Source organism: Phyllobates terribilis, unplaced genomic scaffold (assembly GCF_046119375.1).
Source record: "Phyllobates terribilis strain yellow unplaced genomic scaffold, ASM4611937v1 Scaffold_7__3_contigs__length_470593459, whole genome shotgun sequence".
Taxonomy (NCBI): Eukaryota; Metazoa; Chordata; class Amphibia; order Anura; family Dendrobatidae; genus Phyllobates; species Phyllobates terribilis.
The window spans coordinates 229,578,807-229,594,503 of record NW_027362767.1 but is presented as its reverse complement, the minus strand read 5'-3'; positions in this window follow the sequence as shown (position 1 = coordinate 229,594,503).

Genomic DNA, 15,697 nt, shown 5'->3' with positions numbered 1-15,697 from the left:
AAATCTGTAATGTGCAGGTGACAGACCCCATACCCATTGTGATCCCCCCAATGAGTGAAATGCTTATCTGGTGTAGAGCCGCTATAGTTCTTAGAGGACAGAGCTACCAGGCGGTAGTAGAACCCCTTTTCTCCGAGCACAGACCCACGCTCTTAACCGCCAGAGGTGTGGTAGATGTACGCAATGGGATGGTGCCCGTCCGTCTTCTCAACTGTGGGGAAGATGAGGTCAGATTGCCACGTTATGCCACTGTTGCCAAATTACATGCTGTAAATAACAACTGCATTCACAAGGCGGAGTCATTAACCTCACCAGACGAAGTGGAGGATGATGACCCTGCAACCCAGGTGGAGGATTGGTGTCAACAGCTCCATGTTGGGACAGACACCACTCCTGCCCATCAGAAACAGGGTGTACACCGGGTGGTTCAAGAATACGCGCAGGTGTTCAATAAACATCCACTTGACTTCGGGAGGATTAAGGGGGTTCAACACCATATCCCCACAGGTGACCATCCACCCATCAAAGAACGTTACAGGCCTATACCACCAGCACACTACCAGAAGGCTAAGGAAATGTTGCATGACATGAGAAAGGCGGGGGCAGTAAGGGATAGTTGTAGTACCTGGGCAGCTCCCCTAGTGCTAGTTAGGAAAAAGGATGGGAGCATGAGAATGTGTGTAGATTACCGACAAGTAAATCCCATTACACATAAAGATGCATACCCTTTACCACGCATAGAGGAGTCCCTAGCTGCCTTAAAGTCTGCAAATTACTTTTCCACCCTTGACCTCACTAATGTGTACTGGCAAGTAGCTGTGGCTGAGGAGGATCGGGAGAAGACGGCCTTCACTACCCCGATGGGAATCTGCGAGTTCAATAGTATGCCGTTTAGACTCTGCAATGCCCCTGGAACGTTCCAGAGATTGATGGAATGCTGCCTGGGACACCGCAACTTCGAGACTGTGTTACTATACCTGGATGACGTGATAGTGTACTCCAAAACGTATGAGGACCACTTGAAGCACCTGGCTGAGGTATTTGAGTCACTGTCCCGGTACGGGATGAAGTTGAAGCCCTCAAAGTGCCACCTGCTCAAGAAAAAGGTACAGTACCTGGGGCACATTGTCAGCCCGAAAGGGGTAGCACCAGACCCGGAGAAGGTCACTGCCATCCAGAAGTGGCCGGAGCCGAAGAACCTCAAAGAGGTGCGTCAGTTCTTGGGACTAGTAGGATACTACTGGAGGTTTGTAAAAGACTACACCAAGAAAGCAGCTCCTCTGCAAGACCTCCTGGTAGGGCAGTTTCCCAAAGGCAGAAATCCCCCATTCCACCGGGGTAAGGAGCAAGCTGAGTCATTTCAGGAGATGAAAGAGATCCTGACAGGCGATGAGATCCTAGCCTACCCTGACTACAGCCAACCGTTCCTGCTGTATACAGATGCCAACAACGAAGGACTGGGAGCTGTCTTAAGTCAGAAGCAGAATGGCCAAGAGAAAGTGATCGCATACGCAAGCAGGAAGCTCTGCCCGACCGAGAGGAACCCAGAGAACTATAGCAGCTTTAAGTTAGAGTTCCTGGCCTTGGTCTGGGCCATCACTGAAAGGTTCAAGCACTATCTAGCCTCCAGTAAGTTCACTGCCTTCACTGATAACAACCCCTTGACCCATCTTGAAACAGCTAAGCTAGGAGCACTGGAACAATGATGGATGGCTCGGCTGTCAAATTATCAATTCACAATTAAATACCGGGCGGGCCGCAAGAACGCCAACGACGATGCCCTGTCCAGGATGCCTCACCAGTCAGACACAGAAGAAGAAGTGGATGACCTGGAAGAGATTGAGCTACCCGCTTTTCACCGGAATGGGATGATCCAAGAGCAGCGAGCCTCCAGGAGGCAGCGTGGAAAGACGTTAAACCCCCTGCCTCACCACAGCTGGAAAGAGACTCAGGACAGTGACCCGGTTGTAAGCCGCATTAAGGAGCTGATAACCCAAGAAGGTTCCTCCCTGGAAAAAGAAGCGTCTCTGTAAGCAAAGCAGCTGTGGAACGAGAGAAGCCGGCTGTTTATCTACAGTGAGAAGCTGTGCCGGAGGTACGTCAATCCAAAACCCATGAGATGGTATGGCAGATAGTGGTCCCCAAGACAGACATCCAAATAGTGTTGGAGGCCTACCACGATCAGGAGGGGCACTTTGGCTGGAAAAAGGTAGAGACCCTGCTGAAGTGTCGATTCTACTGGGTAGGAATGTGCAGCTCAATTGAGTGGTGGTGCCGGGACTGTGGACCCTGTGGCCTCAGAAGAAAAGACTACAGCAGCAAGAAGGCACCCATCAAGACGACTCGACCCCTGGAGATCCTGGCCCTGGACCATGTCAAGCTGTGCCCCAGCAGGTCAGGGTACTCTTATGCTCTGACCATGGTGGATCACTACTCACGTTTCCTGGTGGTCGCCCCCGTCAAAGACCTGACGGCAGAGACAGCATCAAAGACGTTCCAAGTGTATTTCTGTAGACCCCATGGTTATCCTGAGCAGGTGCTGACGGACCAAGGCCCGGCCTTTGAGGCTGAGTTGTTCAAGGAGTTCTGCCATCTCTACAGGTGTAAGAAGATAAGAACTACACCGTACCACCCACAAACCAATGGTCTCTGTGAGAAGATGAATAACATCATCATTGACCTGCAAAAGACCATACCACTTGAGGAGAGAAATCAGTGGCCAGACCTACTAGCGGACCTAGCGGATCTGTACAATCACATACCAGTAAGTTCCACCAACTGTACTCCGGCATATCTCATCCGAGCAAGGCCAGAAGAGCTGCCCATGGACCTGGAGCTTGGTGTTGTAGAACCAGAAGCAGATGTGACCACTGAGGACTGGGAAACAGCCAGACAGGAGCAGTACAGAATAGTACAACCTGTGTTGAAGATAGTCTCACTCAGGTGAGGGACAAGCAGGAAGCTCAATACAACAGAGGTGCCCAAGCAGAACCCTTCACACCTGGTGAAGTAGTACTAAAAAGGAAAAGAAGGAAACACAAACTTGATGACCAGTGGGAGAGAGAACCCTACACTGTGTTGAATTCAAGATTTGATAATAAGAAGACCTGCTTAATTAGTAGAGACGGAGGAAGGAAGACTGCAACAATATCCAAGGATCACCTAAAGTTGTGTCCAGATCTGCTAAAACCCCAAGAGTAAGTGCCTTTCGTTATCTGGAGGAGCCGAAAGAAGCAGTAATACACACTGACTTAGGAGACTTCCCGGCAGATTGGCCCCAACTAGGAGGAGCAGAAATCATCCCTTTAATCACCTTCTACCCTCAGTAAGAAGAGCCTGTAAGTGCTGAAGAGGAGCCAGCTCAAGAAGAATCCCCGCTAGGAGAAGAGCAAGAAGGCCCAGCCAATGGTGAACTTGTCAGTCCAGTAGAGAGGTCAATGCAGCCTTGTAGCCCCTCCACACCTAGTACTGACACATTGGGAGGTAGAGCACCTATTAGTGCCTCACACATTCCAGTACCAGGCAGGTCCACGTGTAGTACTAAAGGTCAACCCTCTGTCAGGTATAATCAGTAAGATAGCTAAACTCTGACAAATGTAGATAGTTACCCCTGGGGAATTATATAGCATTGAATTAAATTGAATGATATTGTGTGTTTTCGTGCATATGTATATTATTTTGTGCTTTGCTTTATTACTGAACAGTTTAAGTGATACGGACACTCCCTTGTGACATACAGAACTTTGTGGCTGAGGACTGTGTGCAGCCCAAAAGCTATTTATTGTATATAATTGCGCTCCCTGGAGTGCCCCTTTTAGGTGACCTCAGAAGTAAAACCTGTCTGGAGTGGCTCTACTGGAGGTCCAACTCGGGATCGTCATGCCCTGCAGCCACCCCAGGGCCTACGTTGAGGGTTTGGGACAGGTCCCTCAAACCACCAAGTACCCTACCCTGTGAGATGGACATCCTGTCTGGGAACCTCACCATAAGAGACTTGAATTCTGAGGACGCTTTGTACCTGTTTATGTTATTATGCAACGTTTAAGAAATGTGCCTCCCATAAAGGGAAGAGTTATTGCATTGTTAATGTTTTCTATTGTTGTTTTAAAATGTTCTTCAGCCCGGGAGTGCTGAGCTTTGCTAGGGGGGAATGTGGCGCTCAGCTGCGCTTAGTACCACAGATCCTAGAAGTGAGCATTAATGGAATCCTCCACAAGAGGCCCCCATAAACATTCACACATCTCCACCTTCCACCTCAGATCAGCAGAGGGAGCCCGTTAGGGATATAAATAGGGAAGGTGGAGCTAGGCAGCTCAGGGATTCAGGAGTTCCTCTGAAGAGTTCCTGCAGTAGAGAAGCCTGAGAGAGGTTAGTCTGCAATGGAGCTCAGTCTAGTTTAGGAAACTCAGCTAATAGTTCAGCAGTGGAGCACGAGGCTCCTGCTAGCTAGATTCAGGGAGCTCAGTTAGAGCTTAAGTTGTGCCGACGCCATAAGAGCGGTGAAGAGCGGCAAGCTGCCATTAGTGTGAGTATCCTAGTGAGGGACCGAGCGTGGCCGAAGGCGAGTGGAAAGTGAGTAGCAGTGGGGTCAGAGGAGCTTACCCAGCTCACCCCGAAACATATACCGGACACCGGGTCCGAGTTTACCGGGATCTCTACGACCCAGTAAGGCATAATCGCAATCCCTGGAGAACTACAGGTCCCAGGTTCACCAGAGAGCTGATACGTAACAGAGCCAGAAGACACATAGGCCCCGTAAGCTGGGAGCGTGCACTCCAAGAGAAGGCCCTACCACAACGTCAGCTGGTGCAGGACAGAGATAAAGTTAGGCCTAGCTTCAGGCAGGTCAGAAACTTACTACGCAGAGGCAAGAAGCAGGAGGCCCTACACCCGCTCATTGGGGAGGATCCTGATATGCACCCTTCACCCTACAGTGCTCCGGGATGTGCCTGAACTACCACCAGTAAAAGGTACTGAAGTGACTACCGTGTCCGTCCCCATTCTTGCTCTGACCCGGCTGGGTCTCGCCTGTCCTGCATCCCCCTCTCCGTACGCTGCCCTGAGGCCTAGCTCCACCTGTGGGGAGCTATTCCATCAAGCTGCCTTATCACCGGCCTGAGTGGACTGCCGCAGGTCTGGTGATTAACAAACAATCCCATTTTAAAAGCTGACCCCAGGGTACGGGCCCTGGAGCCAACCACCGCGACATCCCCAAGGCCAGGCAAAGGCACGGGTACCGAGTCGTCCCCATCCCCCAGGGCGAGTCACCCCCCCCCCCCAAAAAAAAAGTGTGTCTGTGACAGTTCAGACACAAATAAAAATTTTTTAAAGAGTCTGGTGTAGGCCAGAGAAATAGAAGTGTGGTTTTGCAGTTCCACGGTTCAAACCTCTGTATTATCCACTTTTGGGCCATATTTACCTAAAAAAATACAGTTTGAGTGTGTCGCTCACTTTTCAGCGGCAAACATATCTATTTAAAAAAGTCTGGTTTACACCAGTAAATTACAACTGTGGTTTTGCCGCTCCACGGTAAAAATCTCTATTATCCAGCTTTTAGTATTTTTTCCGTAAAGTAAAACAGTAATAGTGTCTCCTGATTGTTCAGACACCAATATATCTGTTTAAAAGAGTCTGGCATACACCAGTAAATTATAACTGTGGTTTTGCCGTTCCACGGTCAAAAATCTCTATTATCCTGGTTTTGGCATTTTTTGCCGTAAAAAAAAAAAATTAATAGTGTCTCCTGATTGTTCAGACACAAATATATTTGTTGCAAATAGTCTGGTGTAGGCCAGAGAAATAGAAGTGTGGTTTTGCAGTTCCACGGTTCAAACCTCCGTATTATCCACTTTTGGGCCATTTTTATTTTTTAAAAAAAGTTTGAGTGTGTCGCTCACTGTTCAACCGCAAATATGTCTATTTAAAATTGTCTGGTATACCCCAGTAAACAATACCTTTGGTTTTGCCATTCCACGGTAAAAAATCTCTATCATTCAGCTTTTGGTATTTTTTCCGTGAAGAAAAACAGTAATAGTTTCTCCCTGATTGTTCAGATTGTTTAAGAGTCAGGTGTAGGCCAGAGAAATAGAACTGTGGTTTTCCTCTTCCACGGATCTAATCTTCTTTTATTACCCTTTTTCCATTGATAGTGCGAGTGTAAGCTATTTTACTTCCCTTACAATGGGCAAGGCGCGTGGCAAGGGACGTGGAACTGGACGTTCTGGTGATGGTGCGTGCAGAGGACGGGGCCACAACCAACAGCCACGTCTTCTCGCTCCCATTTTTTGACCAAATTACTAGGGAAGCACAGAACAACACCAGCATTGCGAACTGATCAGTGTGAACAGGTTATTAATTGGATAGCAGATAATACTTCCAGTTACCTGGGTACCACCACCTCCGGTCTGTCTTCCATACGGTTAAATCTTAGTAGCCGTGAGTCTCGACCGCATACTCCTCCTCACCCTGATGCTCCTTCCTCCCACCATGCCGAGTGTTGTCAGACAGCAACTGATCCCACACTTGCACACTCTGAAGAGCTGTTCACTGGTCCATTTCCATATTTGTGCCCCTCGCCTGCTCCGCTTCAAGTGGTGGAAGAGGAGATCCCATGTAGCGATGCCCAAATATTTGAAGAGCCACGGCCACAGGAAGTCGACGCTGGCAATTTGTCACAAGAGGTGGACGATGACGAGACACAATTGCCAGGAAGTGAGGAGGAGGACCGTGGTGCGCAAGTGGAAGAGGAGGAGGTGGTGGATGATCTAGTAACTGACCCAACGTGGCAGGAGGACATGCAAAGCGAAGCCAGCAGCACACAGGGTGAGGGAGGCAGAGTACCCCAACAGGCAGGAAGAAGCAGTGTGGTGGCCGCAGACAGAAGGCAGGCAACAGTTCCCCGTATCACCAACACGAGGGACGTTGCCAGTACAACCTGTAGGTCTTCCAGAGTCTGGAATTTTTTTAAAGACTCTGTTGATAACCCCAAAAAGGCCATTTGTACCACCTGCCATGCCAGCATCAGCAGGGGTGACAAAACTACCAGCCTGACCACCACCAGCATGATCAGGCACATGGCAGCAAAGCCACCGACTTTGTGTGATGAACCCCAGGGTCCACGACCAGTGTCAGCGGGTGTCACCACTGCTTCTTCCGCTGTTGTGCATGCAATAGAACCCCCTGTTGTGCGTGCAAGGCAATCCCCTGTCCATACTGCATGCAAAGATGACCCCTCCTCTCGGTCTTCACTTGTTATGGCAGTTTCTCAAGAAACAGCATCAACGTCTATGACCACGTCCCACTGCAGCGTTCAATTGTCCATATCCCAGACCTTTGAATGAAAGTGGAAATTCGCAGCCAAAGCCCCACAGGCCACAGTCCTAAATTCGCACATTTCACGACTGCTTGCATTGGAAATGCTGCCTTTTAGGCTGGTGGAGACGGAATTTTTCCGCAACCTTATGGCGGTGGCCGTCCCTCGGTACTTGGTCCCCAGCCGACACTATTTTGCCCGGTTTGCCATCCCCGCACTACACAAGTACGTGTCCCAAAACATCTGCCGTGCCCTCAACAACGCAGTTACTGGGAGAGTCCACCTGACAACGGACACGTGGACAAGTACTTGTGGCCAGGGACGGTACATCTCCCTGGCGGCACACTGGGTAAACATAGTGGAAGCCGGGACCCAGTCGGACCTTGGGACGGAACACATCCTCCCCACACCGAGGACTGTGGGCCCTATGTCAGTCAGAGTTGCCCCCAAAGTGTACAGCTCCTGTGCATCATCCTCCTCCTCCTCATGTTCAGCCTCCATCTCACCACATCAGTTACAAGCTGGAAGCACTGCAGTACTGCCTCAGCCAAGCGGCAACAGGCTGTGCTGAAACTCATAAGCTTAGGTGACAAACCTCACACAGCTTGTGAGTTGTGGACAGCTGTGAAAGAGCAGGCAGATCTGTGGCTAAGACCGCTGAACCTACATCCAGGCATGGTCGTGTGTGACAATGGCAGTAACCTGGTGGCGGCTCTGAGGCGAGGCGAGATCACACACGTACCATGCCTGGCTCATGTGCTTAACCTCATGGTTCAGCGGTTTCTTAAATCGTACCCCGAGTTGCCAGATCTGCTCGTCAAAGTACGCCGCCTGTCAGCTCATTTTCGCAAGTCGGCTACCACTTCCGCCACCCTTGCTGTGTTGCAGCAGCGTTAGCAGCTTCCGTCACACCGACTGGTGTGTGATGTCCCCACACATTGGAACTCTACTCTTCACATGTTGCAAAGGATTTGTGAGCAGAAGAGAGCAGTTATGGAGTACCAGCTGCAACAAGGCCGTCGATATTCAGGTCAGACTCCACACATAAGACCTCAGGAGTAGAACTGGATGTCTGACATATGTACCATCTTGACAAACTTTGAGGAGTCCACCAAGATGGTGAGTGGTGATGACGCAATCATGAGCATTAGCATTCCACTTGTCTGTCTTTTGCAACGCTCTCTGTAGAGAATTAAAAAGGAGGCATTGCAGCCAGAGTATGATGAGATGGATCAAGAAGCCGTAGCTGTCGATTACACACAGCCCAGCCTCATCTCATCCCAACGTGCATTGGGGGACAATGAGGGAGAGGAGGAGGAGGAGGAAGAATAGGAGCTTGTATCATGCGCTGTAGACGGTAGTACCTGTACAACTGTCATACCGTCGGTTCAGCGTGGGTGGCCTAAGGACAGGGGGGAGGAGGAGGAGGAAGAGAGCATGGTCAGTCGTCATCTTGGTGAGGACACGGAAGTCTTGCCCATTACCAGTCTGGCACGCATGGCTGACTTTATGTTAAGCTGCCTTAACCGTGACCCTCGCGTTGTTAAAATGTTGGGTGACAGTCATTACTGGTTGGTGACACTTTTAGACCCCCGCTCCAAGTAGAACTTTCACTCTCTTATTCCTGAGGAGGAGAGGTCTACAAAAATGGGGCAGTACCAGAAGGCCCTTGCTGCAGAACTGTTAAAAAAATTCCCATCTGAACATGCTAGCGGCAGAGGTCACATTTCGTTGCTCAACTAAGGTGTACATGCGAGAGAGACGCAACTCCAATCCAGCAGAGGCAGGGGAACACTGTCAACGTTCTGGGACAGTTTTCTCAGACCCTCCCTTCGGACAGACCCTGAGGCGCGAGTGGAAAGTTTCAAAAGATGGTGAGGGAGTACCTTGCCGACCGTACCAGCATCCTCCGTGATTCCTCTGTGCCTTTTAATTATTGGGTATCCAAGCTGGACACTTGGAATGAACTTGCTCTGTACGCCTTGGAGGTCCTGGCCTACCCTGCCGCTAGCGTGTTATCGGAGAGTGTTTTAAGTGCCGCTGGGGGAATTATAACTGATAAGCGCACTCGCCTGTCAACTGACAATGTTGAGAAGCTGACCCTTATCAAAATGAACAAGGGCTGGATTGGGCCAGACTTCTCATCACCACCAAATGACAGCAGAGTAACATAAAGTCAAATCCACTGTGTTATTTCGGGAGGTGTATTCACATGCACGCTTCACACCCACACATGGGTATATGCTTCCTCATTTTGGCTGTTTTATGTTCTTCTCCATACCCTCAGCCTCCACCACCACTATACCACCAGGGTGACCGTGGTTCGTGTTGCCATTTTTGAAAGTTCCTCCGTCCTTATTTTTGTCAGCTTTTGCTTGGAAAGCATAAGCAAAGACTGTGGGAGACCCACTCCCCAATAATGGGAATAATATTTTTAAGATGCTGTACTGTATGGTTCTTGTAAGGGGCATTAAAACCGTCTTGTTAAGCTACTGCGACCTCCACCACTTCTCCAAGGGGCATTCAAACCGTCTTGGTAAGCTATTGCCACCTCCACCACTTTTCCAAGGGACATTAAAACCGTCTTGTTAAGCTACTGCGACCTCCACGTCTCTTCCGAGGGGCATTAAAACAGTCTTGTTAAGCCACTGTGACCTCCATTACTTTTCCAAGGGGCATTCAAACCATCTTGTTAAGCTACTGTGACCTCCACCACTTTTCCAAGGGGCATTAAAACAGTCTTGTTAAGCTACTGCGACCTCCACGACTCTTCAAACGGGCATTGCATTTCCTCATGATTTTAGTCAGCTTTTGCTTTTCAATGCATAGGCGAACACTAAGGGAGACCCACTCCCCAATAATGGGTAGAAGGTTTTTAGTACGCTGTAATCCACGTCTGTTTCAAGGGGCATTGCAGTTCCTCATAATTTTTGGAAAGGCCTTCCATTCACTGCTTAGGCCAACAGTGCACAGGAGACCCAGTTGCTATAAATGGAAAAAATGGTTTAGTTAAGGCCCTCTGACCTCCATGTCACTTCCAAGGGGCATTGGAGTGCCTCTAAATTTTTGGTAGGCATTGCACTCACTGTATGCCCTATAACTGTGTAGCCGAACCATTCCTTTTGTTACAGAAACATATCCTACAAGACATGTGTGGTTGACTGGCCTGATATTGATGTGAATGGTCCCTGTTCCTCCTGCTCTTTCTCCTTTGCCACCACCTCATCCATCATTTATCACCTGAAGCTTTGTTTTAACGGGAGTCATAGAACTGGGATAGTAGCAGGAAAGCATCCAGCAATCCTCGGAGGAGGTAGGATATGCGCCAAAACGCTGACCACCTCAGGCCTAGCCGCTACTATATACATGCGCTTGCATTCCAAGAAAACAAAGCAGATGCTAACTTCTATCATCATCATCATGCTCCTCACCTTGGCACTCTCAACTCCCCTGATGGAGAAGCCAGGGCCCACCAGAGGAGTCTGGTTCTCTGGTGGGCTCGTCCAATGCTGCCCTAAAGCAGGCCAGGCTAAGAAAAGTGTGTGGGAGGGTGACAGGAGAAATAGGAGCGGCTGGGGACCGTTTACGGACACCCAGACGCCCCCAGGTGGCTGGGGACCGTGTGTGGACACCCGGCCGCGGGGCGGCTGGGGACCGAGTATGGACACCCGGCCGCCCCCTGGTGGCTGGGGACCGAGGGTGGACACCCGGCCGCGGGGCGGCTGGGGATTGAGTATGGATATCAGGCCGCTGAAGCAGCCATGAGGTAGTGGCCAGCTTCGGCCTACTCCAAACTAAAAGACCCCATTTCAAGTGCAAGCTAGCATATTATGTTTAGCACAGTCGCTTAGTGAATAGTGTACTCACTTATTATGTATAGCACAATCCTTAATGGAGTATTCCCATCTCCAAGATCCTATCCCAATATGTAGTAGCTGTAGTAATATTAGCAAATACCTTCAATTAGAAAAGTAGTTCTCCTGATTAGCTATATTGCTTACCCCATGTGCAGCTATTGCAGTAGCTTCGGTATCCATGGTTATGGCCACACACATAGTGACAGTTAGGTAGTTAGTCAGCTGTTAGTGGTCGTAACCATGGATACCTAAGCTACTGCAATGCCTGCACATGAGATAAGCGACATAGCTAATTAGGAGAAATATACTACATTTCTAATTGGAAATATTTGCTAATATTACTACACCTACTACATATTGGGAAAGGCTCTTGTAGATGGGAACACCCCTTTAATTACATAGTTTTATCCTTTATTATATATAACACTATCTCTTATTAGGTAGCATTCTCTCAAGCTATGTATGGCGCCGTCCCTTATTATATAGTGTCCTCTGTAATGTTCAGTGCTGTCCCATTATTATGTAGTATCATTTCTTGTTATATATAACACTGTTCCTTACGTAGCGTATTCTCATTATTTTTGTTACTCACAGCGCTCTCTCTTTATTACACAGTCCTCTCTTGTTAGATATAAAATGACTGCTGATGGGGCAACATCTGACCAGAAGACCAGTCGATCAGCTCATCCATCAGAAAAGAAGCTTTCCCATGCTCCATCAGCCGCCATTGCATTATATATCTAACGAGAAGACCAGGGTGCTATAAATAACAAGAGAATCAGGTATGTAAAGGACAAGAGGGTGCTATGTAAAATTATATTACATATATATAGCTTTGTCGCCAAAAAAGGAGGGGGGCCCAGACACATTTTTTGCACAGGGGCCCCAAGCCAGGTCCGGCTCCAGGTTTTTCTGGGCCCCGGGCGAAAGAGTCTCAGTGGGCCCCTTTAACACATACCACGATTCGTTATGCACAGATACCGCAGAGAAATATATATATAGTACAATGCCAAAGATTTCACTTCTTACATTACATGAGCGATATCTATTGTAAGTTCTACAATACCTCAGAAACCGGTGAATCACTCCACACAGTATACTGGCCCCCATAAAATGCTCCATGCAGAATACTGGCCTCCATGAAATGCTCTATACAGAACACTGGCCCCCATAAAATGCTCCATGCAGAATACTAGCCCCCATATAACGCTCCATACAGGATACTGGCCCCCATAAAATGCTCCATGCAGAATACTGGCCCCCATAAAATGCTCTATACAGTATACTGGCCCCCATAAAATGCTCCATGCAGAAAACTGGCCGCCATAAAATGCCCCATACAGGATACTGGCCCCCATAAAATGCTCTGTACAGTATACTGGCCCCCATATAACGCTCCATACAGGATACTGGCCCCCATAAAATGCTCCATGCAGAATACTAGCCCCCATATAACGCTCCATACAGGATAATGGCCCCCATAAAATGCTTCATGCAGAATACTGGCCCCCATAAAATGCTCTATACAGTATATTGGCCCCCATAAAATGCTCCATGCAGAATACTGACCCCCATAAAATGCTCTATACAGAATACTGGCCCCCATAAAATGCTCTATACAGAATACTGGCCCCCATAAAATGCTCCATGCAGAATACTGGCCCCCATAAAATGCTCTATACAGAATACTGGCCCCCATAAAATGCTCTATACAGAATACTGGCCCCCATAAAATGCTCCATACAGAATACTGGCCCCCATATAAAGCTTCATACGGAATACTAGCCCCCATATAATGCTCCATACAGAATACTGGCCCCCATATAACGCTCCATACAGAATACTGGCCCCCATATAACGCTCCATACAGAATACTGGCCCCCATAAAAAGCTCCGCACAGGATACTGGCCCCCATATAACGCTCTGTACAGGATACTGGTCCCCTTATAACGCTCCATACAGGATAGTGGCCCCCATATAATGCTCCATGCCGGCTGTTCCCCCCACATAATGCCCTATGCAGGCTGTTCCCCCTTTTAATGCCCCATGCAGGCTGTTCCCCTCTTTACAATGCCCCATGCAGGATGTCATCCCCTATATAATGCCCCATGCAGGATGTCACACCCCATATAATGCCCCATGCAGGATGTCACCCCCCCCATATAATGCCCCATGCAGGATATCACTTCTCCCCCCATATAAAGCCCCATGCAAGATGTCACCCCCCATATAATGCCCCATGCAGGATGTCACTTCTCCTCCCTATATAATGCCCTATGCAGGATGTCACCCCCATATAATGCCCCATGCAGGATGTCACCCCCCATATAATGCCCCATGCAGGATGTCACTTCTCCCCCCCAGATAATGCCCCATGCAGGATGTCCCTTCCCCAATATAATGCCCCATGCAGGATGTCACCCCTCATATAATACCCCATGCGGGGTGTCACTTCTCCCCCCATATAATGCCCCATGAAGGATGTCACTTGTCCGCTCCCCATATAATGCCCCATGTAGGATGTCACCCCCCATATAATGCCCCATGCAGGATGTCACTCCCCCATATAATGCCCCATGCAGGATATCAATTCTCCCCCCATATAATGCCCCATGCAGGATGTCACCCCCAATATAATGCCCCATGCAGGATGTCCCTTCCCCCCATATAATGTCTCATGCAGGATGTCACTTCTCCCCCCCATATAATGCCCCATAGAGGATGCCCCCCCTTTATAATGCCCCATGGAGGATGTTCCCCCCCATATAATGCCCCATGCAGGATGTCACCCCCCCATATAATGCCCAATGCATGATGTCACTCCCCCCCATATAATGCACCATGCAGGATATCACTTCTCCTCCCCCCATATAATGCCCCATGCGGGATACCACCCCCCCATATAATGCCCAATTCAGGATGTCACTCCCCCCATATAATGCCCCATGCAGGATATCACTTCTCCCCCCCATATAATGCCCCATGCAGGATGTCACCCCCATATATTGCCCCATGCAGGATATCACCCCCCATATAATGCCTCATGCAGGATGTCACCCCCCATATAATGCCCCATGCAGGATGTCACCTCTCTCCCCCATAAAATGCCCTCTGCAGGATGTCCCTTCCCCCCATATTATGCCCCATGGAGGATGTCCCTTCCCCCCATATAATGCCCCATGCAGGATGTCACTACCCCCCACATATAATGCCCCATGCAGGATGTCCCTTCCTTCCCATATAATGCCCCATGCAGGATGTCACCCCCCATATAATGCCCCATGCAGGATGTCAGACCTATATAATGGCCCCTGCAGGATGTTACCCCCCATATAATGCCCCATGCAGGATGTCACTCCCCCCCATATAATGCCCCATGCAGGATATCACTTCTCCCCCCCTTATAATGCCCCATGCAAGATGTCACCTCCCATATAATGCCCCATGCAGGATGTCACCCCCCATATAATGCCCTGTGCAGGATGTCGTCCCCCATATAATGCTCCATGCAGGATGTCACCCCCCCATATAATGCCCCATGCAGGATGTCACCCCCCATATAATGCTCCATGCAGGATGTCACCCCCCATATAATTCCCCATGCCTCCATACATTAAAATAATAAAAAAATCAATGTGTCCTGCTCTGCGCTGCCTATGATGGCTCAGGGGAGGGCACGGTGGAAAGACGTCACCGTACCCTCTGACCTGAGATGTCACAGGTAGCTGGAAGACAGCGGATCTGCGGAGGCACGGGGAGAAGTAACTATCCGGCTGCTGGGGCCCTGAGCAAGCGGGATAGAAGGGCGGGCGCTGCCACCACTTTCCTTCACCCATAGCCCAGTGGGGTGCCCGACCGCGAGTGGGCCCTCCGCCTGCTCAGGGCCCCGGCACTTGCCCGGGTGCGCCGGGTGCTGACGCCGGCCCTGATCTTTCTATATATGGATGTGTTATTCAAGGTCCGATCACCTTAGATATTCAGGAATGATACAGTCTAATATATTACATTTATTTATTATTGTATTCATATTTTAGGAATGAATGTGCTGATGACGCGCCCCCAGGGCCGTTGGGTACTCGGCAGCCGGGCCTCGGTGTATGCCGGTAGGGGGGTATCACGGTGGCTGGCCTGCTCCGTGACCCAGGGCGGCCAGTGCAAAAAGGGGAATATTTTTATATGGGGTTTTTGGGATTGTTCGTGACGCCACCTGTGGATTGCGGCCAAGAGGAACCGCCGCTGCGGAACAGTCCTCTGGAGCTGGTGTTGCAGCAGCAGGGGTGGTGTGGCTCTCCACAGGTAGAGCAAGCTCTAAACACATACATTGCGTCTTGCCTCTCCAGCCGGCCTGGAGCAGTGTAGTGTTGGATGCAGGTGCTGGGGTTCCGGGCAGCACTCCCTCCTTACCTGAGAGAAGGGGGTACCACACCTCTGGGTGAGGTGCAGTACCTCTGTGGCGACTGAACCCTCAGGCGCGCCACACTGACAAATTCTGATATTGGAAAATCTGAGACCCCAGAGATCCATGAT